This window comes from Canis lupus, chromosome 18 (assembly GCF_048164855.1).
Source record: "Canis lupus baileyi chromosome 18, mCanLup2.hap1, whole genome shotgun sequence".
NCBI classification, from domain to species: domain Eukaryota; kingdom Metazoa; phylum Chordata; class Mammalia; order Carnivora; family Canidae; genus Canis; species Canis lupus.
The window spans coordinates 5,641,408-5,665,674 of record NC_132855.1 but is presented as its reverse complement, the minus strand read 5'-3'; the positions used below and the strand labels follow the sequence as shown (position 1 = coordinate 5,665,674).

At 38.1% G+C, this 24,267-nt stretch overlaps 1 long non-coding RNA gene across 6 annotated transcripts in view; it reads right to left on the bottom strand.

Moving 5' to 3' along the window:
- The window catches only part of LOC140608608 (uncharacterized), a 347,241-nt gene that overhangs the window by 110,248 nt on the left and 212,726 nt on the right, over positions 1-24,267 (bottom strand). For 5 of the 6 annotated variants that reach the window (XR_012010586.1, XR_012010581.1, XR_012010582.1 and 2 more), the window contains one exon: positions 15,045-15,391. The exons of the other annotated variant lie outside the window; for it this stretch is intronic. This is a non-coding gene — a long non-coding RNA (uncharacterized lncRNA). Of the gene's footprint in view, positions 1-15,044; positions 15,392-24,267 lie in introns of those variants that run through there. 6 annotated transcript variants of the gene reach the window in all.

The following is a 24,267-nucleotide window of genomic DNA, read 5'->3' as shown; positions in this document are numbered from 1 at the left end:
TGAAGCTATTTAATAGCTCTTGAATTTCCACCATGTTTTCAGTTATGAGGCCAATCACTTTTTCAGCTATTGGAGTAATGTTTTCCATGGCCCTGACCTCAGGAAGAGAGAAGTCTGACATCTGCAAAGCATAGCAGCCCCTGATGGCTGGTGTCAGGGCCATGCCCCCAACCAGTGAAATCGGAATGTCTGGTGTGGCAAAGGGGAGCACTGCACACTGAAAATGTTCCTAAAAGTTTCCCAGGTGATTCCATTGTGCAACCAGGGTTGTAAATCACTGTGGCTAAAACAGCACTGTGCTAAAAACAGCGATGGATGGGAGCAACACGTAATTTATTCCTTGCCCTTAAGGACTTTGCCTTGGGGAAATAATACAATTCTGCAGGTCATGAACATCTTTTGGAGGGCCTACCTACTTGTTTCCCTCTTCCCCGAAATTTTCCACCTAGAGGCTCCACCTGGAGGGAGTGGGCTCAGAAAGCTGTCATATCAAAAATCCCCGGCCCTGCCAATCACACTGATCAAACAGAGGACTGGGTATACAGCACAAGATGAGATGACCAAATCTCTTGAAGTTTGGAATTAAGTTCCTAAGAGTCTAATTCAGTTATTTGAACACAGTTGAGCTGAAAGAAAACTGAATGATAACAGAGGGAAATGTGGGAGAGACAAAAGAGAAGAATGTGAAAGCAATTGTTCCTGGGTAAGCATCAGAGGGGTGGTATATGATCCTGAGAGTCAGGAAGAAAGCTACTTAGCTTTCTGATAGGTTCCAATTCATATCCTGCAAGGCCCGTATTTTTTTGGACCCTGTAGGTTCACAATATGTTCTCTTTATTTTGAGCTAGTTGAGTGGATCTCTACGCCTTGCAATAGAAAATACTCCTTTCTCCAGTTCGTATTTTGGGTCCCAGTTCAATTCCCATCTAATCTGTAAGCCATCCACATCCTTACCTGGTTTCATGAAAATAGCAAGGGCAATAAGAGTTCAGATAAATGGGAAACCCAAGGGAATGAGAGGTTGTGGAAGGCTTCACAGATCTTGTGGGAACTGAGCTGGAATCGAGAAGGAGAAGAGAATGGAGCCCACTCTGGGTGAAAGAAGGAGCAAGCACAAAGTCACAGGTGCAGGAATATACCATAGGAGCCTGGCACCTACATGGAAAGATGGGGGACACTGAAAAATTCTGGAATGAACCAGATTAAAGGCCAGCAATACTAATGCAATGTTCTTCTACTCCTTGGTTTCTCCTGCAGGTAAAATGTCTTGATGCTCTGTACTCTTAAATAAATGCTTTTTAAACTCATAAATACATCCCATTCTGCCTGAATATTCTAGGGGAAAATGCACTAATAATAAAAAACAAAAAGTAATAAAAGAAAAACATTGATGGGGCACCTGGGTGGCTCAGTCGGCTAGGTGACTAACTTGATCTAGGCTCAGGTCATGATCTCAGGGTCATGAGATGGAGCCCCACATTGGACTCCACGCTCAGCAGGTAAACTGCTTGAGATTCTCTCTCGCCCTCTCTCTCCAAATGCCCCTCCCACCATGGGCATGCACATACTCTCTTTTTCGAAAATAAATGAATAAGTCTTTTTTAAAAAAGCATTTTGGATAATATTAGATAAATATTTAATTTACCCGTGATGTTTGGAGTAGTATACATTCAACTGGAAATGATGAGAACAGGGTTCTAAGTATTAGGAAATCTTTCAGTTCAGGCACTTTTCCATCAATGTTGTAGACATTAGAGTCAAGGTGTGTGGTCAGGGATAATGTTGGCAACCAGCCAAAATGCATCAGAGTACCAGCCCTGGACTAAGTCATGCTCCAAGGGTCCTGAGAGTGACTCTCACCAGCTCACTTCCAGTGACCCTCTCATTAGAGTATCTACATGCAGTATCTTCTATCTGTACTAAGCCCGGTCCTTAAGTCAGATATGGCCCATGCTTAATGGTCTCTTAGACATTTTACTAATGTGGAAACTCGGATAATTGTTGGGATCAAAGGGAATGCTGAATTTTCTTTGAAAAAAAATTTTTCTTCCATCTATTATCTCCATCATTTAACTGAAATCACTTTTTAAAGTCTTTCATTCTCTTTCCTTAGAATGCAGGCAGGAGCAGCTTGTGCAAAACCAGCCCACTCCATACGTCAAGCAGTGTTTGTATATATTTCAGTGTATCCAAGCAAGGCCTTTTTAACTTTCCATCCTACGAACGGAGCTGTACTTTCCTGAATGGCAGCCAGGAAAAAACTTGGAGATTTGGCAGGAAGACTGTGGGAAGCCTGGTGCAACGCTAGGCTGAGATCTGGAGCAGAGACTTTCTACAAAGGCAGAGGAGCGCAACACCTCCCTTTGTTTAGTGCTACATACGAGTACAAATGGAGCCCCCAGATTGCAATCAGGCCCTATTGTATAAAGTTGGGGTTTCCATGCCATACAGCATTTTTGGCACGAGTACCTTATTATTTTTCAGCTGGAAAACCAATTAGCATTCTTTTTATATCTGGGTGTTAATACTTGGGACTTAGAGCGTTATTTTGGCCACGGGCCCACGTGGCTGTAGTCTCTTGGGCAAAGCCTGACAAATTAAGATAAAACCGTTACTTCATGTTTTCCTACAAAGAGAAAACAAAAACTGTTTCCTGCTCTTACTAATTGGATGAAGTCAATTTCCACAGTTAATAAATAAAAAGGTAGGCATAATCAGGGTGTCAACCCAGAGCTCTTATCTCTCCCCATGCTGGTTCCTCTGCAGGAATATGTGAGGGAGCAAGAGCTGTCAGGTTCTGACTAAGCTTTCCTTCTCTTGGAAAAAAATCCTCATGGTCAACAGAGGATAGGCTTCAAGCACCACGAGGTCACCCTTTGGCCTCTGTGGCTCTTTTGCTTCACAAGTTCAGGCAATGTGATCTACCTGGGGTAAAGAATTGTTAGCAGATTCCAGCCCTGACAAGTGGATTAGTCATAACAGTCAAGAAGGGCACTGCCCAGTTGGAGAGAAATAAACAGAGCCAAATACTTCCCTATCTTAAAAGCAGAGCAAAGTAAAGTTCACACTCTAGGAATGTAGTTTATGATTAGAGAAAGCCATATCTGGGCTGCTGTCTCAGAATCTCTGAGCATGTGAAGAGGAGGAAAAGAGGCTGAAATTATTTTGAGAGGTGCCCGTCCTATGAAATACTCCCTCCTGCTAAACCAGCCTCGCCACGGCGACACACCTTAATGTCCCAAGTCAGAGGAATGTGGCCCTCCAGCAAGCAGACCACGATTTGGGAAAATTTCCAGGATGATGCAAAATATTTAGAAGGGAAGTGGTAAAACAAACAGAAAGGAAACAGCAATCCAACTGCAGTCTGAAGACAAAAATATGTTGGACACAAGAAATAGTTTGGGTGTAGTTACAACGGCGTTTCTGTGTTGTTGGTACTGAATGTACGTCTCTGCTCGAAATGGCCTGAAGGGTCTGCTGCTTTCCTTCAAGAGTTTCTTTGTAAATAGTGGGTGGTGGCATCCAAAAAAAAAAAAAAAAAAAAAAAAAACCATTTGAAAGACTTCTTTAAAGAATTTGTACAGAAGGTTTTCTTTGCAACAAAACCTATTCTGGAGCTATATTATTTAACAAGGGAGACTGTGTTCTGAGTCATAAGGAAATTTATTATCCTTTCTTTTTCTTATTGCTATGTTTGCTATCAAACACAAGAAAATGATTGCCTGTAATAATCTAAAGGACTTACTAGAAAATGCCCAGTCTTGCTCAGGAAAAGAAGCATTAGAATTGAGGCTCTGGCACAGAAGACATCCATTCCCCTCTGCACACCGGGTCTGTATATTCCAATCTGCCCACAGAGTCTTACTTGCCTCCAGTTGTTCAGGTTTGATTACTACTAGTTCCCCCTTCACTCACAAAAAAAAAAAAAAAAAAAAAGGTTTCCATAATAAATAACTTAATGACCCTACGGCTGCACAGAGATCAAGGGTCTTCTATCTATTTCCAAGTCCTCAGAGGACACCAGTCAAAAGCTTTGCCAAGCTCAGAACCTGAAAGCAGTAGGAAATAGAGAGAGGAAGGGGGACTCACTGCCATCTTGCAAAGAACAATCCTCAACAGCCTGGCTCCACCCAAAAGAAGCATAGAAAAACCATGCACACAATCAACTCTGCTCCTACTGGAGAAAGGAGAGGAACCGTCCATCTGTAAAGATCCCCTGAGGCAGCCTTGAGGAGTATCTGAGCCCTTCCCACTACATTCTAACCTGAAGTCTAAACAAGTGCTTCTTTGTCAGATCCTGAAAGGCAGGCAGTCATTTCAAAAGCAGACATGCATGCTTTTTGTGCCTTGCAGTCTGGACTGTGCAGACATCCCCCCGCTGAACAATTATTTGGCTTGTGATGCTTTTACTTTATCACGGTGCATAAACAATACACATCCACCAGAAACGATACTTCAAATATTCAATTTTGCTCACTTCCAGGGCTAGTGATATGGTCCTTTCTTGGGGTGCTGGCAGCGGCAGCAAGCTTCAGCTCCCAGGCAGCTGCACCGCTACAAGGGCAACCAATCCACTTCCAACCGTGCCCTTCCTGTACAACCATTCTGGTTTTCACTTCTCGTACAGTATTCAATAAGTTACATGAGATATCCTCAATACGTGATTATAAAGCAGACTTTTTATAACAGGCTGTGTGTTACATGATTTTGCCCAACTGTAGGCTACAGTGTCCTGAGCATGTTCAAGGTAGGCTAGGCTAAGCTTTCATGTCCAGTAGGTTAAGTGTATTAAATGCATTTTCAACTTACAGTATTTTCAACTTATGATGGGGGTGTGGGGATGTAACTCCGTCATAAGTTGAGGAAGATCTATATTGTTTTGATGTTCCAAAGCAGAAAGTATTTAGCCATTTCATATTGCCACTCGCTACACCGCTGGGCTGCAGCTATTTGGATCAGAATGGAAATGTTTTGATCTCTTTTACATCTAAGTTTAATTGTGGCCTGGGCCCAAAAGGTGGACTAATTCTGGCAACTTCCCTTGTACACTTTTATCTAAAGATAAAAGGAACACTTAGAAGTATAAACAGAAGGTGTATTTCTGTAATCCCAAGAGCCACCGTATCAAACAAATAAGACTATAGAAGCTTGTGCTGAATATTAGCTCTGATTTCTTCAGCTCTGCTCTGCTCCCTCATTCACTGGCAGCCAGTAGGATCATTTCCTTCCATTGTAAACATATAAAGATAATAAAACATTAAGGAACTTAAAAAGGAATAGCCATTTCCAGCACAATGACTTTCAGTTTTACACTGAATATTTAAAAATTAAAAACCAGATTTTTTTTTTTAAGGTACAAAACTATTACATCGCTTGGGTCCAGGAGTTCAAGGTTCTTATACATGCTCAGAAATTATGTGTTTGATGGGAGATGTAGGAGGAGTCACTCTCCTAACCTCTTGGGTCTCAAGGGTCTGAGATTTAATCAGAATTTACAACTTGCGAAGCTCAGTTAGAATGGAACACAGGCCCCCATAGGAAGCCAGCCCAGAGCTCCAGGAAGGAATATCATGACCTGACAGGGACCTTTGCACTTTGCAAGTTCTTCAGTCAGGACCAAATGAAAGCAGCTCAAGAGCCCAGTGGGGTTTACTGAAGCCTATTTGATCTCATCGAGCTACAGTCCATTCCAATATAGGCCAAGGGACAATGGTGGTCAAAAACTGGGGAGGGGGTCTCTTTGTGAGGACACACATCTGAGCACACAGATGCAGTTTAGCTAAATGCAAATCAGATAAACTCTGAGCAAAGGTATTGGGCACATTATTGGGCCAAATTATTACTCAAAAAAAAAAAAAAGTACCAAATTGGAAGAAGAAGGTTCTGGTCTTCCCTTGCCAATACCTAGGAAGACAAGTGAGTTTTTGTGAATGACTCTTAGGACACATAGGACCTGACTAGGAGAATATGACATGGCTTCAACATTCCAACTTTGCTGACTACCCACTTTTAGCGATTTGACCAATGAAGGTATGAAGGTAAACCAACCAGACCAGGGTTGGGAAGAGCTGACGGAAGGTAATACAGCAGAATTTATGGATTACAAGAAATGTCCTAATATAGAGTATCAAAGTAACCCTGAAAAACACTTTTTGTGGGTTATCAAAGGACATCACAGTAATAACTTATCTGCTGAAATATACTTTTAAATTTTTATTCCTTTGAATGAAATTGCCTTTTTTGTCTTGTTACATCATCTGCTTAAAAGTTAGAGGTGTAGTTCCACTTTAATTGGCTTTTCAGTGGTTAATTTTTCCCAGATTTCTGGATAAAGGGATGTGACTCAAGCATGAGAAATATGAAATTCCCATTAAAGTTTCCTGGACATCTCGGAAATCAGAATTCTGCATAAAGCTTGGGAGTTGCATTAGATCACATCTAAAAACCTCTTCCAATAATGCAACTTTTGTATAACAAGAATCTCAATAGTCGTAAAGAATTTCCTTTTATGTCCATTTCAACACCTCCCCACCCCATCCCCCCAAAAATTGACAGCATAATCAGAGGTCAAGAGAAAATGCAAGTAGAGAGAAGCCCAAACCATGTTAGTGACAAACATGTGATTCTCATACCCTCCTGGAAGCAGTTCTCTGTCATGTGAGGAAGAGCTTGAGCCACCATGCCTGACCTTCCTTAAATACTCTTCTCTTTGATTTAAAAAAAAAAAAAATATTTTTGTTAAAAAAAATGAATATGTTCTCACAGAACAGTCAATCCACACAAAAGTTTATGAAATAAAAATATATAGAGATACAACCTATTTATAAACATATATATATATGGGTTATACGTATTTACATATGATTCTATTATGCTAGGGGTCTTAAAGAACTTTCTAATTTAGTTTTAATAGATACAGATCTAGCTCTTTTATAATAATACAAGGGTCTGAAATTTATTTATTCTTTTTTTGTTGATAGTATTTGCTAATATAAAAGAGAATACCCTTTTCAAATATATTTTCCTGACTATGAGTGAATATTTCTGTGGGGAAGATTCCTAGAAGTAGATTACAAGGCCAAAGATTAAGCTTATTTCAAATTTTGGTAAATACTGTCTAATTTACATATGCTTTGATCATATGTATTTCTTCTGTAAATGATCCTTTGTATCCTTTGTCCACCTTCTATATGGTTCTTTGTGTTTCACATTTTCATATTGTAGTATTTCTTTGTATATTGCAAATCCTTTATATATGTTGTAAATATTTCCCCAGTCTGTAGCTTATTGTGTTTTTGTAAAGATTTTATTTATTTATTCATGAGAGGCACAGAGAGAGAGAGAGAGGCAGAAACATAGGCAGAAGGAGAAGCAGGCTTCCTGTGGGGAGGCCTATAGGGGACTTGATCCCAGGACCCCGGGATCACAACCTGAGCCAAAGGCAGACACCCAACCCACTGAGCCACCCAGGTGTCCCTGTAGCTTATTGTTTAACTTCATTTTTATTGTTGTTTCAAGGAAGGATTTTTTTGTATGAGGTTGATGTTACAAATACTTTCTTATATGATCTGTGATTTTTGTGCATTAGGAAACCTTTCCCAAGTCCCAGAGTTATAAAAATTTTTTTCTACATTTTCTTCAATACTTTTATAATTTGTTTTAAACATTTATTCTCAAAAATTTCTCCAAAATATATTTTTGCTTATGATGTGAACTATGAGTTCATTTTTCCCCTAAAAGGATAACCAATTGTCATAATGCAATTTAGTGAGACGTCTTGAACACCTTTATTGCCTAAAGATGACATTTTTACTATAAACTACCTTCTTGTATATTCCTGAGTTTTCATTCTATTTTCTTTCTATTTATGTGTTTGTCTATTACTGTGCCAAAATACATTGTTTCAATTGCCTTACATTATGTTATGTTCTGATTATTAGTAGGTTAAATCCCATCATTCTTTTTTAAAAATTTGATTTACTAAGCATTGTTGTTCTTTCTTACACATGTATTTGAGAGCCAGCTTGTCAACATCTTTACATTGTTGAGTCTCCTCATTGAGAAATATGGAATAACACTTTATCTATGTAGATATTTAAATAGCCTATATAAAAGTCTGGCAGATTTCCTATTTATTCTAAATATAAAATGAGTTTTATTCTATTATGAAAGAAATCATGTTTATCCTTATGTTTTCTAATAGATTATTGCTAATATAGAACACTAATAATTTTTGTATATTGACTTTTATATCTGATCACCTTACTATATTGTTAAAGTAGCCTATTAAATTCTAATAGTTTTTTTTTTTTTTAATCAGCCTCTGACTTTCTTAGTAGGAAACCTTATATACCAGGGCTTTAGTAAAACTTAAAACTCAAGTTTTTTAAGATCAACCAATCAACAGCTTTGAGAATTTTATAGACTGAATGTTATATCTCCCCCAAATTTATATGCTGAAGCCCTAACCAACGATGAGATGATATTTGGAGATGGGCTTTAGGAAGGTATTTAGGGTTAAATGAGGTGTCAAGGGATGGGGCCCTCACAATAAGATTAGTGGTCTTACAAGAAGAAGAAAAGAAAAAAAGAGAAGAGGAAAGGAAAGAAAAGGAAAGGAGAAAAGAAATCTCTTGCTTTTTCTCAGTACACACGCCAAGGAAAGGCCATGTGAGATCACAGCAAGAAGATAGCTGTATGCAAGCCAGGAAAAGAGGTGTCATCAGAACCCAACCATGCTGGCCCTCATCTCAGACATCTAGTCTTCAGAACTATGAGAAAATAAACTTCTGTTGTTTAGGCACTGAGTCCATAGTATTTTATTTTTTAGATTTTATTTATTTATCCATGAGAGACACAGAGAAATGCAAAGAGAGAGACAGAGACATAAGCAGAAGGAGAAGCAGGCTCCATGCAGGTAGCCCGACTGGGACTCAATCCCAGGTCTCCAGGATCAAACCCTGAGCTGAAGGCAGAGCTAAATCACTGAGCCACCTGGGATGCCCCATAGTATTTTTTTTTTTTTTATGGCAGCCCTTGCTAAGACAGGGAGCTTATGTTATGCTAGGCATGGTGGGGATGTTCCTGGGATCCCAATGAGAAAACATGTTAACTCTTACTTGTGAACCTTATAGGTTCAATGCTTTGACATTATGGTTTGTTTGTTTTGGATTTCTTGGTATGGGTCAAGTACTATATTCTTTTCCTAGTAAGTTGATCCTACTCCTCCCACACATACACAAAAAGAGTCTCAAATTTAACAACTGTTTTAAATTTCTAATGCTTGTCCACAGGCCACCAGAGAAACTTACAATCAAGAATACATAAAATATAAAAGGAAGCCATCCTTAAAACTAAATAACTAAGGACAAAAGGAAATCATTTCCAGCTACACTAGAACACAGGCTATTTCTATTCTTAGACAGCCTGGGTCTTGCACAGAACACCCCGTGGGTCAGGGTTTGCCTGACATATGGAAATACTGCAGCAGACTTCCTCTGACTAGCCCAGCTCTTCAGCTTGCAAGGCCACATTTCCTGTGGGAAGGAATTCCTGAGGCCAGAAACCTTGCTAACTTCCCTTCCCAAAACTGATTGCTTCATAAAAGGACACACTTTCTCTAGTTCTGTAGGTCCAAAAGAATATGGAAGGATTAAGATATACAACTTTGGTGTGATCTTGTCCCTCTGTTTTCTTTCTTACAAGCTAAGAGCTAATTTCCTTCAACTTAATTTGTATATAGTCGATCCATTTTGCTTTATAGATACAGATGGGAGAGACTCATGGACGAGATGTCATGTTCTATCTTTTCTGGTTATGATGGATTGGTTTGCTCCCCGAGCCATCCCTCACTATGGCTTTCCAGAGCACTGTTTTGAGGAAAGGCCTAAGGCTGCCTCTGGCCATGATCAGTGAATAATGTCTGCCATGAGCATGGGAGAGAAAGTGGGAGGATGCCTGCCAAGCATTTCCCATCTTTGAATATAATTGTGGGGTTTTTTTGTTTCCAAGCTTAGTTATATAACCTTAGAAGTTTTATTCATTTGTAGCTATCATACACATAAGAGGAGAAATATTGGTTATTTTTTTTTTAAACTTAAATCAACAAAAAGGCCCAAACAGTTCAGTACTCTTAAGTCTAGGAATCCTTAATACTAAACACTGAGTGTATTAGTGTATAACCTGAGTAAAGCTTGAGTCAGAATAACACATTCCATAAACAATGACATAGCTGTGATTTTCCTCATTATGATTAATAGTACTAGTATGGTACTATTATTAATAACTTTCAAAACACAACTTCATATAATATTGGGTGGTATATAAGATTATCAATGAAGTATGAGCCAGATATTTTCAGATAAAAATAGAGTACTTCATTTTCACAACTGAAATATGTTAGGAGGCTAAGGGCTACGGAAAGAGTAGGAATGCTGTTGGTTTTTACCAAAGACGAGTTTTATGTTTGTATAATTGAGTGAGTAATACAACCCAAAAATTAGACTTTGTAAAATATTTCTGAAACTTTCAAGAAAATAGTGATGCAAAAAAAAAGTAATGCATAGTTCTAGGCATTGGGAGTTCACAAGTCTGCCTTTGAGGGTGGAATTATCTGTAAAGTCTGGTAGTGACAAGAGTTTGTAAAAAAAAAGAAAGTGTTTAGCTATGGTTTGATATATTATATCATAAGAAGTCAAATCACTATTTTTCCATTTCCACATATTTCTAAGATTTTATGTTTTTTACAGGCAAGGAATCATTCCTCTAACCACCCACTACTGTGACTCAACTTGTCTATTACATTAGGAATATTGTATAAGCAGAGAGCAAAGGGGGAATTCACTTGGAAAATTAGCTAACAATCATCATACTAATCCACTTCCATGAACCATTATGACACATCTTACTTAAGATATTCCCCAGAGAAATTCACACAGAAATTTGGACTACAGAACAAACATTTATATTGATACCATATTTTAAAATTAATTTTCCAATTTTTAAAACTACTTTAAACAACCATATGTAATGTGTTTCCAGGAAATTTAATGATACTTCCTTCTAGTGGTGATATGCCTATCACTGTTTTCCATTAAATATCTAACAGCATGACCTTAGTCAGCAAACTTGGGGTAAAAAAATGGGTTTTTAGATCACATGCTTACAATTAGCCAATAGCTTGGTGATGTTCACACCTCTGAGGACTTTTTTTTTAAGATTTTATTTATTTGACAGAGAGAGAGAGAGAGCACAAGTAGGGGGAGTGGCAGGCAGAGGGAGAGGGAGAAGCAGGCTCCCTGCCGAGCAAGGAGCCCAATGCTGGGATCATGACCTGAGTCAAAGACAGATGCTTAACCGACTGAGTCACCCAGGCACCCCACACATCTTTAAGGACTGAATCCATTGACCCTAAAGAGAGATTTCTGCTCAGCATAACAAATAGATTTTTTTAACTATGAAAAATAATTTTTCCTCCAATCTAGTCAAATGACATTTATAAAAGGTTGAAAGCCTTGTCAAATCTCATCAGAATGGTAATATGCTTAGTCATAACTACTTCTTTTTTTTTACTATGTCCCTGAAGTATACTACTATTCAGAAATATAAAAAATGTATTGAAGTTCCTATAGTGGTACAATACCATGATGTCCAATTTTCCCATTTATTCATCGGAGACTATGTTTTTGAAGTGACTAGAAGACCAGTGCCTCTTTTAACCTATGCTGCATTTGACCCTAACACTAACAAAACCACATTAAGATGTAAAGAAATTCCTTGATTCTGTTTTGCTACAAATTTTATTTAAAAAAATAACCACTCCAAAATAATCTGCTGCAAAATACATGGTCTGTGTAGGAAGGCTATGACAATTCTACATTTATAGATGAGACCCTAAAAATCAAATAAACACATGAGGCAGCTCTTCATCATGGCAATGTAGCATGCTAGTTGTTTACAGTATTTCCCTTCAGGCCCTAGCCTTGAATTCCATCTTGACAACTTTCTAGCTATGTGACCCAGTACGATTTACTTAAACATCTCTGTTCTGAGTTTCCCCGTACATAAAATGGAGGTACTAATAGTGCCTATTCAGAAGGTGACACAATAATTAAGTGAATACATATATATAAAGCCCTTAAAATACTGTCAAGCACAAAATAAGTATTATTTAAGAATAAAAAATGATGTCAGAAGTTTTCAGGAATAGGTAGTTGTGTCCAGGAGAGCATGGATTAGCAATAAAGCTGTAGAATATATTTTCCAAAATTGGAAAAGGTATAATCAGGGCGTAGTGTTGACAATTCCCAGTCTTCTGGTTCATCGGGTCTTTGTATAATAATGTCTTGCATGATGTATCAGACTCTGACACAGATTTTCATGCTTCTTCATTTTCCATAGCATTGATTTCATGAGAGTTTACCAAGAGGCCAGATGACAAAGGGACCGTTACCAAAGTTTTTTGGTTTTGTTTTTGTTTTTTTACCACCGTAATGATTTCTTCAATAAAGCATAAAATGTATGGGCTTCACAATTTTTTATCAGCTGAATGGTTTCATTTCATAGACAATGTGTTCTGTAATTACCCTTAGGTAATACATCGGTCTGGCAGAAAGCTAGTCACTCACTCTGCAAAAATTGTGAACTGGGAAGTTAGCTGAATTAAATGGCATAGTTTATGAAAGATTAGCTATAATTCCTTGATGAACAACTGCATTAAGAATGAAGCTTTAAGGCAGAATAGTTCAGCTTAAAGGCCAAGTGTCAACACTATTAGATCCATACGTGATCACAGCCTATAATACAAGATCATATCATAAAATTTAAATTTGAAAGAGATCTTAGAATACACATAATCTAACCTCCTGGATTTTATAATTGAGTAATGTGGAATGCCCACTAATGAATATATATTAACAATGGGAATCAGCTATGAAGTTAGAGAATCCCATCCAGAAAACAGTGCCCTAACCTCTAGATTCAGTATTTTTTTTTCTTTTAATCTATTCCAAACCACCTCCTTGTTGCAAGGATCAATGTTTTTTCTCTGAATTAACACTGCCTGGTGATTAAGTTGAATATGTTTCATTTTATAGATGAGAGGTGAAAAATACTAGGTTGTCTTTGATTAAATGCTCAGCATCTTCCTTGGCTCATTACCTCTATGTATTTTTAAGTGATTCATTGCACCGACATTCTCAACAATTTGTGTCAGCCATAGTGCAAAGTGAAAGAGGGCTTAGCTGCAAAATGAGGGACACCACTAGTAATAATGTCAAAATTTTCCCCCATAACAACTTAGCAAGTAGAAATGGGAATAGGGAATTTTAAACATTAATTTTATTAGAGTTTTGCCTTTAACCTTTTCCTTTTACATCATTGCTTAAAACCACATTGTCATCTTTCTCCCTTGAAAGAGACCCAACAGATCCTACCTTTGCTGTTGGCACTCACTGAAGTTGAGCACCTGAAAATAACTCGGGTGAACTTCAGTGCTGTCAATTCTAACCTGAGCTTTAAATATCACATCACTGCAGCAAATGGGATACATTTATGAGGAAGAAAGTGGTTCCTATATTTATCTCACTAATGTGATTTTTATGGATGAGTAAATGTACTCAGTGTCTCACAATCATTCTGTCCAAGGAACTAACTGCCTTGTGAGACAGGGACATTTGGTGCTTGATTGAGGGTCGCCCCCTGAAGATAATCCAAACGGCCCTGGCATTTTACTGAATCCTGCAAATAGCATTATATTCTGCTTCAATGCAGAGGCATATAAAAGGCCAGGATGCTTTTCTCTAGGAATTTCCATTGATGCTGAAAAGTTTAAAAATGTCTTTCACTGTGACAGAGCAATACTAATGAAAAGAGTCTGAACACTGGCAAGAGTTATGGCATGTCAAGTTATTCAAGAGATCACATTAATATTTCCCTTTTGTTTTGAGATCAATAGTCCTGGGATTGAGCAGCTCTTTCCCATTTCATTACCTGGTGAACTGCCTTTTTCCTCCTTGCCATCTCAAAATACCCCTCTTCCCTGCAGTCTTCCCAAACTCCCTCAGGCAATTAGTAGTTCCCTTCTCTCTGAACCAAAAGTACATTGAACACCACTTTAACAGCATTTGTCACACCATGTCACTGTTATTTCTTTCACATCTGTCATCACTGGAGTACAGTAAGTGGGCCTCGTCCTCTTTGTATCTGCAGTGCCCCATGCATTGGGAAGTATCAAGGTCTGTCTTAAATTATTGGTCCAGTAACTTTACTACAATCTTTCAAATTAATCAAGAAATGTAATATAGGAGTTACAGTAATGAATAAAATTATGTATTTAAATAAAGGAGGAGTAACAGTCTGTGCCCATACAACCAAAACATGTAAGCACTATGAAGACACATACGCACCAAATGAGGTCCACAATCCCTCATCTGAAACTCTTGAGGATGGCTGTATTTCAAAATTCAGAACTTTTAGTGAATTGTAGAATAGGACAGTCTGTAAATGGCACATTGTTTAATATTCCCATCATGGTCTGGGTCAGCATCCCCCCAAATACCACACTAATATTTCTGTAGCGTAAGTATGAATATTCACCTTCAAGAAGAATAAATAAAGACACAAGTGACCTCATCAATTCAGTAGATTTTGCCACCAAATGAGTTTGCCACAAACTCATGAAAAATTTTTTTGGTTTTCAGAGCTCTCTGGATTTTGGAATTGTGAATAAGGGATTATGAACATACATAACAGAATCCATTCGGTGCTTCATCAAGTCTGCTCTTTGAAAGCACTCCAAACTGAATTTGGAATATGATATTATTCTTTCCTACAGATGAATATAAAATATTCTTCATGTTTGTCATTTGAATTTTAGTCTATTTCCAAAATCTTTATTCCTATAAAAATGTAAATTATTCTGCATTGGTTTATCTCATCAGTAAGTTATGTTACTTGGAAGAATAACAACAGGAAAAAAATCAAATTATTATAAAGCTAGTATTTAATGATCTTATTAAATGAAATTGAATAATAAGAGAGCCTTCTCAGTATAATCATTCAGACAATTTCAGTTGACTCATAAGGCAAAAATGCAAATTAGCAGATGTTTTAAATATATATATAAATATATATAGTATATTGTGCTAGGATTATTGTTTCTCTTCTAGTACTTGTACTGCAAAACTTTTTTAAATATGGGTTTTATTATTATTCAGATATGTCAGGCTAACAGATCAAGAGACAATTGCCACTGAAAAGATAGTTGGTTATACTTCCAGTTCCCAAGAGGAAGGGGCGAGCCATACCACGTGGGGCCACACAGGGAAGCATTGGGCTCAGTCAGGCAGGTGGAGCAAAGAGAAAACATGGACAAGAGCCTTTATCACCATATCTGTGGGAAAGAACAGGCAAGGCAGGGTAAGCAGGCTTCTGATTAGTAGTTTGAATAAATTCACAGGTCCTGGGGCATAGGGGCTACCGTAAGTCTGGAAGGTGATCCTAAAGTGGTTAGAGCAGTGGATAGTGGCCCAGAGCATGAGTGGCCAATAAAGGGAGGGTGGCTGGTTTACAGGCTCTGCATTGGTTGGTTTGCACTGGAAAGATACACTCCAATGTGAGTTGATTGCTATCTCGAGGAATTAGCTAGCTCTTGAGAGAGCAGTCCCTCCACCATAAGCAAGGCCCGAAGATGTCAGTGCATCAAATACAGCAACTACAAAATGTTATACCATCTACAAATGCATGCAATCATATGCATTTAAACCAGTAATGAATTCTAAGAATTATCTCCTTACTCTATTAGTTTTGTTTTATTACAGTCTTTTCTTATTTCATTGCAAGAATAGATATTCAAATTATTACTTTTTAACCTTTTTTTCATTTTTTTTAAGATTATATTTATTTATTCATGAGAGACACAGAGAGAAAGAGAGGTAGAGAAACAGGCAGAGGAAGAAGCAGGCTCCCTGCAAGGAGCCCGATGTGGGACTCAATCCTGGGACCCCGGATCATGCCCTGGGCCTAAGGCAGGCGCTCAACCGCTGAGCCACCCAGGTGTCCCTGTTATTGTTGTAATAAAAACCTTATCATGTAAGTTGCTTTTTTAGACTATAATATATACTCATATGTAATTTTTATTAATCAGATATGTAAACAAAAGGATAAGTTACTCTTTTAAGTCTTCTCCCAGACCTAGGATTTTATGATATTTAGAAAATAACTATTTTTACCACTCTGGAACAGAGATAACATGGTAAGAGCACATTATGCTAAAGAAGGAAGGAAGCAGGGTAGAGAGAGGGAGGAGGGCAAGGAAAGCCCTGGATGGGCTGCTGTTATTTGCTTCCTCTCCTTGGTCATGGGTTATCACCCACTGAGAATGAGGAGGCTTACATGGAGGACAAAGGAAGCCTTCCTCCCCCCACCCAGGCACAAGGCCGAAGACAGCCATGACCCTTCCGGCCACAGAATCAAGAAGGTGTCTGCGCTATATCTATTTCATGCCTGAAAGGTGGCTGTTAATTGTTACTCTTGCATTCATAATCACCAAGGAGACCAATGTTTTGCATATAATTTTGTAATCATTCATTCAGCATTTGGTTTTGAAATGATGACATTAAAAAAAAAAGAAATGATGACATTCAGAGATAGTTGAATCTGTTCAAAACATCACCTAATGTTTGACTGAATGAAACCTTAAAATATCAAATTTCTCTACAAGATACGAAATCATTGCGCTAGTCACACTTTATGGTTTTGCATTACCTGGAACTTCCTAGCAAAGATTTCTGGGCATATAGTAGGCACTCAATAAATACAACAGAATGGAACAGTTTCAAGGGAATAATGAAAGCCCATAATTCAGAAATCTACTTTATGTCTTGTTCATAAATTGCTTCATGTGGTATATTTTTCATATGTCCCATAAAAATTTTAAAAGAAATTTCTATTGCTTGCCAACCTCAGAAGATTTTAAGTCCAAACTTTGCAAAATTCATAAAAGTAAATAATCCAGCTGTATTAAGTGATATTAAAAACTATTTATATGAAGAGCTCTTGAATTCAAACTAATGAGGGCATCATGCCTCCCTGCAGTATCTTCTGGCCTCTCAGGAGGCCAAGTAGTTAAATCTGCATGTGGATACGTATTGGGTATCTGCAGCCCCTATGGGATAGTCACTTCTGTGATTTTGTACTTTCCTGGGTGTTTGTGTTTTAAGCTTTCATCCAATAAAACATTAATGGGTAGTTTGAATAGATTCAACTATTTCTGAATGTAATCATTTTAAAACCTAATACTGAATTGGATATTATAAACCATGTGTAAGACAGTGCTATCCTTGGCCATTATGAAAGCAGTCTTTAGTTCTGGCAATGATGGTGAACTCTAAATCAGGTTGAAATCTTTTTTCACTTAAGATTTCTTGAGATTAAAAAGCTAATGCTGTTTAGAAATCCAGAAGCCTTTGCCCATCCCTGGCCCTAAGGATCAGCCATACCAGGTTTTGAGCTTTCAGAGAATTCCTCTGCCCACCTACCTGAACCAACTCCCATCTTTACATTAAAAGCAGTCTAAATCTCAGTGTTTCCCAGAATGTGATCTGTGAACCACCTGCCTCAGAACCCACTGGAGTATTTATTACAGATGCTTATTTAGTAGCAGATGAATGGTGCCCCCTAAAAATTCATATCCACCCAGAACCTCAGAATGTGACCTTATTTGGAAATAGGGTCTTTGTAGACGCAATTAGTTTAGATGAGGTCATATGGATTAGAGTGTGTCCTAAATCCAATGACTGCTGTCCTTATAAGAGGAGATGCAGCTACCATCCACAAAATGCCAAGGATGGCCAGGAGCCACCAGGAGCTGGCAAGAGGCAAGGAAGGGTTCTTTCCTAGAACCTTCAGAGTAAGCATGGCCCTGATGACACCTTGATTTCAGACTTTTAGCCTTCAGACTGTGAGAGAACAACTTTCTATTGTTTAAGCTACGCAGTTTGTGGCTGTTTGTTGTGTCAGCTCCAGGAAAGTGAGACCATGGCCTCACTCACAACTGACTGGATTCTAAGGATATGGCTCAGAGCGTCTGAAAAGCCTCTCAGCTGTCTCTGATGTTCACGTAGGTGCTTACTAGAGTGGGGACATCATAAAGGGTGGTGGCTGATTTTATGTGTCAACTTGATTGGGCCACAGTGTGCTCAGATATTTGGTCAGACATTCTGGGTGTATCTGTGAGGGTACTTTAGGATGAGATCCACATTTAGACTGGTCGAGTAACATAGATTGTCCTCCCTAACGTGGATGAGTGTCGTCCAATCAGTTGTAGATCTGAATAAAATAAAAGGCTGACCCTCACCTGAATAGCAGGGAAATCTTCCAGCCTGACAGCCTTGGAACTGGGACACTGGGGTTTTTTCCTGCCTTTGGACATGACTTGAAACATTGGTTCTTCTTGGGTCTCCAAATTGCTGACTAACCCTACAGATCTTGGGACTTGCTAGCCTCCACAACTGCATTAAGCAATTCTTTATAATCAATTATTATTTACTATATAATTGTATATATATAATATGAACTCATATTTTTATACATATATTTTATACACACACACCTCATTGGTTCTGTGTCTCTGGAGAACCTTGACTAATACTGCATCCTTACATGCTGTTATCCTGAGGTCGATGCTTTCCCATTGTATTGACCTGATTCCCACAGAAGCTGATCTTGCCACAGTTATTAACAACCAGAATGTGGCCAGGTTCCATAATCACTTCCAAATCCCTCTCTTACTGACCTCCTGTTGAGCATTCCCTCCTGGAACAACCCCTTGGTTTTGTGATTCCATATTCACCATGCTCACCTCGTCACACTTCCAGCTGTTGCTGCTCTGCCTTCATGGCAATCTCCTCCTTCTCTGTCCAACCCTCACTACTGTGGTCTTTGGTGTCCAGCTGAAGCCCTTTTTACAGGTTTTCTACCAGTTCTCCCTAGGAAATGTATTCCTGTACCTTAGCCTTGAATAACTCTCTATTCTGGTAATTCCTGAATTTTTGTCTCAAGCCCAAGTCTCTCTTTTGAGCTTCTGGCATGTCAAACTGCCTCCTAAATAATCCACCCTGTATGTACCACCAGCAAATCAGCTTTGACATGCAATAATTAATTTGTTCTCCTCACCAAGTCTTCAGATTCTTCTAATGCTCTGCTCATGAATGGGACAACTATCTACTCAGGGCCCAAACCAGTAATCTGGCAGTTTCCTTAGACACCTCTGTTTCCCTCCCATGCCAACCTAACTAGTCACTAAGTCGTATTGATTCCAATTCCTAAATAATCCTCAAATCTGTCCACATTATTTCTCTCCAGAGCCATTACCATAAGTCGGGTCAGCAACATCTCTCGCTTAGACTGTGGCAGAGGCTCATAACTTGGTTTTCTTTCTTTCTCTTCAATAGGGCCACCTTCTATCCACACCCTATGGAACATATCACTCTTCAAGTGCTCACCACTGACTCAGGATCAAATTAAGACTCTTTATTGCAGCTTCTAGGGCCCTATCTGACAGGGTTAAATCTCCAGTGATATCACTCCCCACTTTGTTCTTATACCTGTGCTCCAATTACTCTTTCTTCTTTTCATTTTCTCAATACTTCATGTTCTCCCTTACTTTTAAGCCTTTACACATGCTATTATTCTAGCCTGAAATATCAGGGAGTCCTAATTTGTATACCATAGAAATTATTCTATTTCTCCAACTAAGACTATAAAAACATAAAAATCAAACATTATGGTGTTACCCTTCCCATCCACTATATAGCTATTAATCTATCAGCATTATTGGAAGTCTGTGGAAGTATAGATCTCTGTATTAGGTAGGGGAGAGTATCATAGAACTAAAGGATAATCACCTCTATGCTCAAGAAACTCAGACTTTTGAGAAAGAATATGATACACCAAGGGGGAGGGGAGAAAACCATGAATACTTGTGTAAAACCTTTGAACGATTGGAAAATAAAACTAAATGAAATTTAGAATACCATAATGCGCAAGTATGAAGAGCAGAAGGAAAAAGACTGAAAAAGTCAACAGAATGGTTTGGGGAGTTGATTTAAACCAGATCATGAAGGTAGAAAGGGACATGAATGGGGACCTATACTGGGGAGATGGGAAAGAAGAGTTATAATAAAGGAAATAAAACATCAGAAGAATAAATATTAGAAATCAATAATTTACACACAAGGTTCAATAAGTTCTAGTGTGGCCAGAGCTGTGTATTAACGATTTCGTATTTCAAATGTAACTCAATTCAATGTATATTAGAAAATTTTAAGTAGAACATTAACTTCATAATCGTACAAATATTATCAAAGGCTACAAAAGGGAGTGAGCTAATTTAAACTAGAAATAGATCAATCTAGCTACTCAACTGATTTAAATTAAATCATTAAGTAAATAATAATAAAGGAGGAATACAGACAAAGCAACAACCATGAAGGCTCTATGCAATGACTGAAGATGAGGCTCACTGGTCTAGAGCACTAGGCCTTGTCTAAAGGACTGTAGATGATAAAATGAGCAAGAAGGAGGAAGTTAGAAGACATATATATCTATGCTACTTGGTTTTTATTTTCTTAGTTCCGAGCAGGGAAAAATAAAATGTATTTTTTGGTGAATAATTCTTGCAGCAAGGTGTGTATATATTTAATATATATGGAAAATTTATGAATATAACATATAAATATAAAATTTTATAAATATATATTTTATATATATAATCGCTCAATGAGGAGGGAGCTGGGTGAAGGAGAGATCCGTGAGATTGCTGGAAGCATGAAGAACATTTCCTGGCATGTAAACAGGAGGAGAAAACTGTGTATGGTGAAGGAATCACATGGCACTTCCAAATCAGGGTGGTGGCCGAATTTTCAGGATCATGGTGCTTTTCCTCAGAGTCACCAGAAAATTAGGGAAGGGGGATGGTAAAGAGAAGGCTATTGCTTCAATAATACAGAGATCTTCAATCCCTTGTATCTACATCACTCCTCGGTCAACCACTGAAGAAAAGCACAAGATCCACTTTTAGGTAGAAATCAGGGAGACCTATGTTTATAGGGTAAATAACCAGGAAAGAAGGGAAGATTTTTATGCAGGAAGGCATGAATAAAAAGTGATATGTTGGGAAGCCTGGATGTCTCAGTGGTTAAGCACATCTGCCTTCAGCCCAGGGCGTGACCCCGGGGTCCCGGATCGAGTCCCACGTCGGGCTCCCTGCGTGGAGCCTGCTTCTCCCTCTGTCTGTGTCTCTGCCTCTCTCTCTCTCTGTGTCTCTCATGGATAAATAAATAAAATCTTTTTTTAAAAAAAAGTGATAGGTCTCACTGTTTAGGAAAAAAGTATGTAGAATCTTATGCTTTGGTGGGGGACCTCCTGATCATAAATGGGTTTTTTTCTTAATGATCAATGGACATATTTTGATTCAATGAATTAACTATGCAATCAGGGCAATAAAGTATATTATAATTATACATTAACATTTCAAACAGTAAAGAAAGTAATGTATACATGCTTTATACTACAGAAAATAATAACTTTTCCATTCACACTCAGGTCAGGTTAAATTAGTTGAGCACTGTCATTCCAGTCCTTTAATACTTTCATAATTAGTATTAATATGGGGCAGAGGAGAGAAATGAATCATAAAGCCTAGAAAAGTAAACAGTCTGCAACTAGAAACAGCCTTCACATTGTAGAAACTGTCTTTTTACTTTTCATTTTTATTTTCTGTTACAGAAAGATCTGTGATGCATTTCATTGCCTTCAATGAAATAAAAATAGAATTCTTGGGATTTTGAAATCTGTTACTAACATTTTAAAAATGTATCCTAAGCCCCGGCACACTTATAAATAGGTACTTTGAGGCAGCGCAGGGAATACAACCATTTCAGATTTATTTAATTGGCTTGCAGACCTTCCCTTCCAAATAAGCCAGCTCGCAATTAGTCAATGGCAAGTTTTCACAATAGTTTAACTGGCAACATTAAGGCGTCAGCTTAAAACTCATTACACCAGGAGCTACAGCTGTCTGCTTTTCTGATTTGTTATTCATCATCATACCTACCATAGGCTCTTTTAAGTCACACTTCCTTTCGCATTTACTAACGTATTGAACCCAGGAAAATGAAAAAGAAATGAAGTTCTTTGAGATTCAGAATTACATTTCATAAAGCCAGGACTCTGAGTAATCTAAAATAAGAGCTGGCAACAGAGGCTTGCCAGCTGTTACACATTTACCAGCCCAGCTACATTTTTCCCCCCTCTGGGCCCAATAGTTATAAAGGGCCACTCTTAACCTTATTTGGATTAAAATTTATGCCATTCACACAACAGCACTTTTTTTTTTTTTTTCAATTCTACATGTTCACTTTCTCTCTTCGGTACTTAGGTTGAAACCAGAGATCTCTCATGTCCTGTCATATCTTAGGGACTATGAAATGCTATCATTTACAGAACACTGGAAAAAGAAATAAAGTTTGACCTATATGCTTGTCAGAATGAGATAAAATTTAATCAATCTTTGTGATGAAAAAACCTATCAATCTGCAGTTACAACACATTTGTTCTTTTCTGAAGATGAGTTACTTGTTTCTTAAAAAAAAAAAAAAAAAAAAAAAGTAAAATATTCCAAAGGTGTGATATACCAGGAATCCCTAAGATGATTCTGTGTTGGAGATGCTCTAAAAGGATTCACAGGATTCAGTATATTAAAATATCAATGTAGTAAGGCTAGACAGCCCATCCTAAGGAAAAGAGACACAAGCAGCCTCTGGAGGAATCCATGTGCAGCCTTCCTTATGCTCGCTCCTCCCATGAGGGGTCACACAGAGCATGCTCTTTCCCAACAGAAAATAAAGTGACGTGCACGTGCTGTATCCAGGGTAGCCCACCAGGGACTCAGCATCCAAGGGTTTCATTGGCAGTTGGTCATGTAGACGACTCTCTGCTTAGTAGGTACCAAACTTTCAGACCCCCGGAAGGAAAAAGGTGTTCAGAACAAACCACACTGCGTTGCAGTCGGAGCACATAGTAAACCATCCTTAGCAGTTAGGGAATGGTGGGCAAACCCCTGAAACTCAAATCTTTAACCTGACAAGCAGGCCTTTCTAAAGATAGAAGTCTGACATCTGCTATACTGACCCTTTCTTCACAAAGGGACACTTGCCATTATTTTAATTTAAATTCAGAGAGTAAAGAAAATACCTCTAAATAGATTTTTGGGACAGTTAGAGCATTTGAGGAAAATCTGGATCCTGTGCATTTCACCTTCAAATATAAAGCAAAAGAGAAAATTCCACCACAAGGGAATCTTTTTTATCTTACTGGAAAACATTTTGAAAAAATTATGAGCTCTTGCAGATAATGAGGTAAATTTAGCAGCATTTTCTAAATTTCCTTCTAAAATTTCTTCTAGAGTTGATGACTTCCCCCACTGCTCATAGATCATTCATAAATGGAATGTCTCATCATTTGGGGTATCAGTCAACTCAGATTTAAAATTGGAGACTGAAAAATTCTACTCATTCTATTGTGTTTTGTAGTTAAGCATCCTAAGCACTGCCAAAAATCAGTAAGACGGTGCTGTGAGAATTTTGGTTTGACATTTTCTTATAGGACACAAAATATTTAAATGGTTTTCTTTGCTATTTCCAGATGCAATTTGAGTATCAAGCAAAAAAGTACTCAAGGTTATATATTTAAAATAATGAGATTTGTGAACATGAATATACACAAGTAGTCTTAAGCCATAGCCAGTGTTATTAATAATATACACCAGGGGATTTTGTTGTTGATGTAGTATTTTAGAATCTTATAAATGAAGAAACAGCCACAATCTGAATTCTCAAGAGTGTCAGATCAATGTACTAACATTTTTCAAAGTTCTTGTGAACATGTGAGTTTTTTTTTTTTCCAACATGTACCTGTCTCTAACTATGCAGAAGTGGAAAGCAAAATGGATTTGAATTAGAGATTTTATGAACCTCAGGAAACTGCCTCACTTCTTGATTTCTCTTTTTTCTTAACATTTTTAAAATTTAAATTCAATTAGACAACATATAGTACAAACACCCAGTGTTCATCCCATCAAGTGCCTCCTTATTGCCCGTCACCCAGTTACCCCATCCTTCCACTCACTTCCCCTTCTGCAACCCTTTGTTTGTTTCCCAGAGCTGGGAGTCTCTCATGGTTTGTCTCCCTCTCTAATTTTTTTCCACT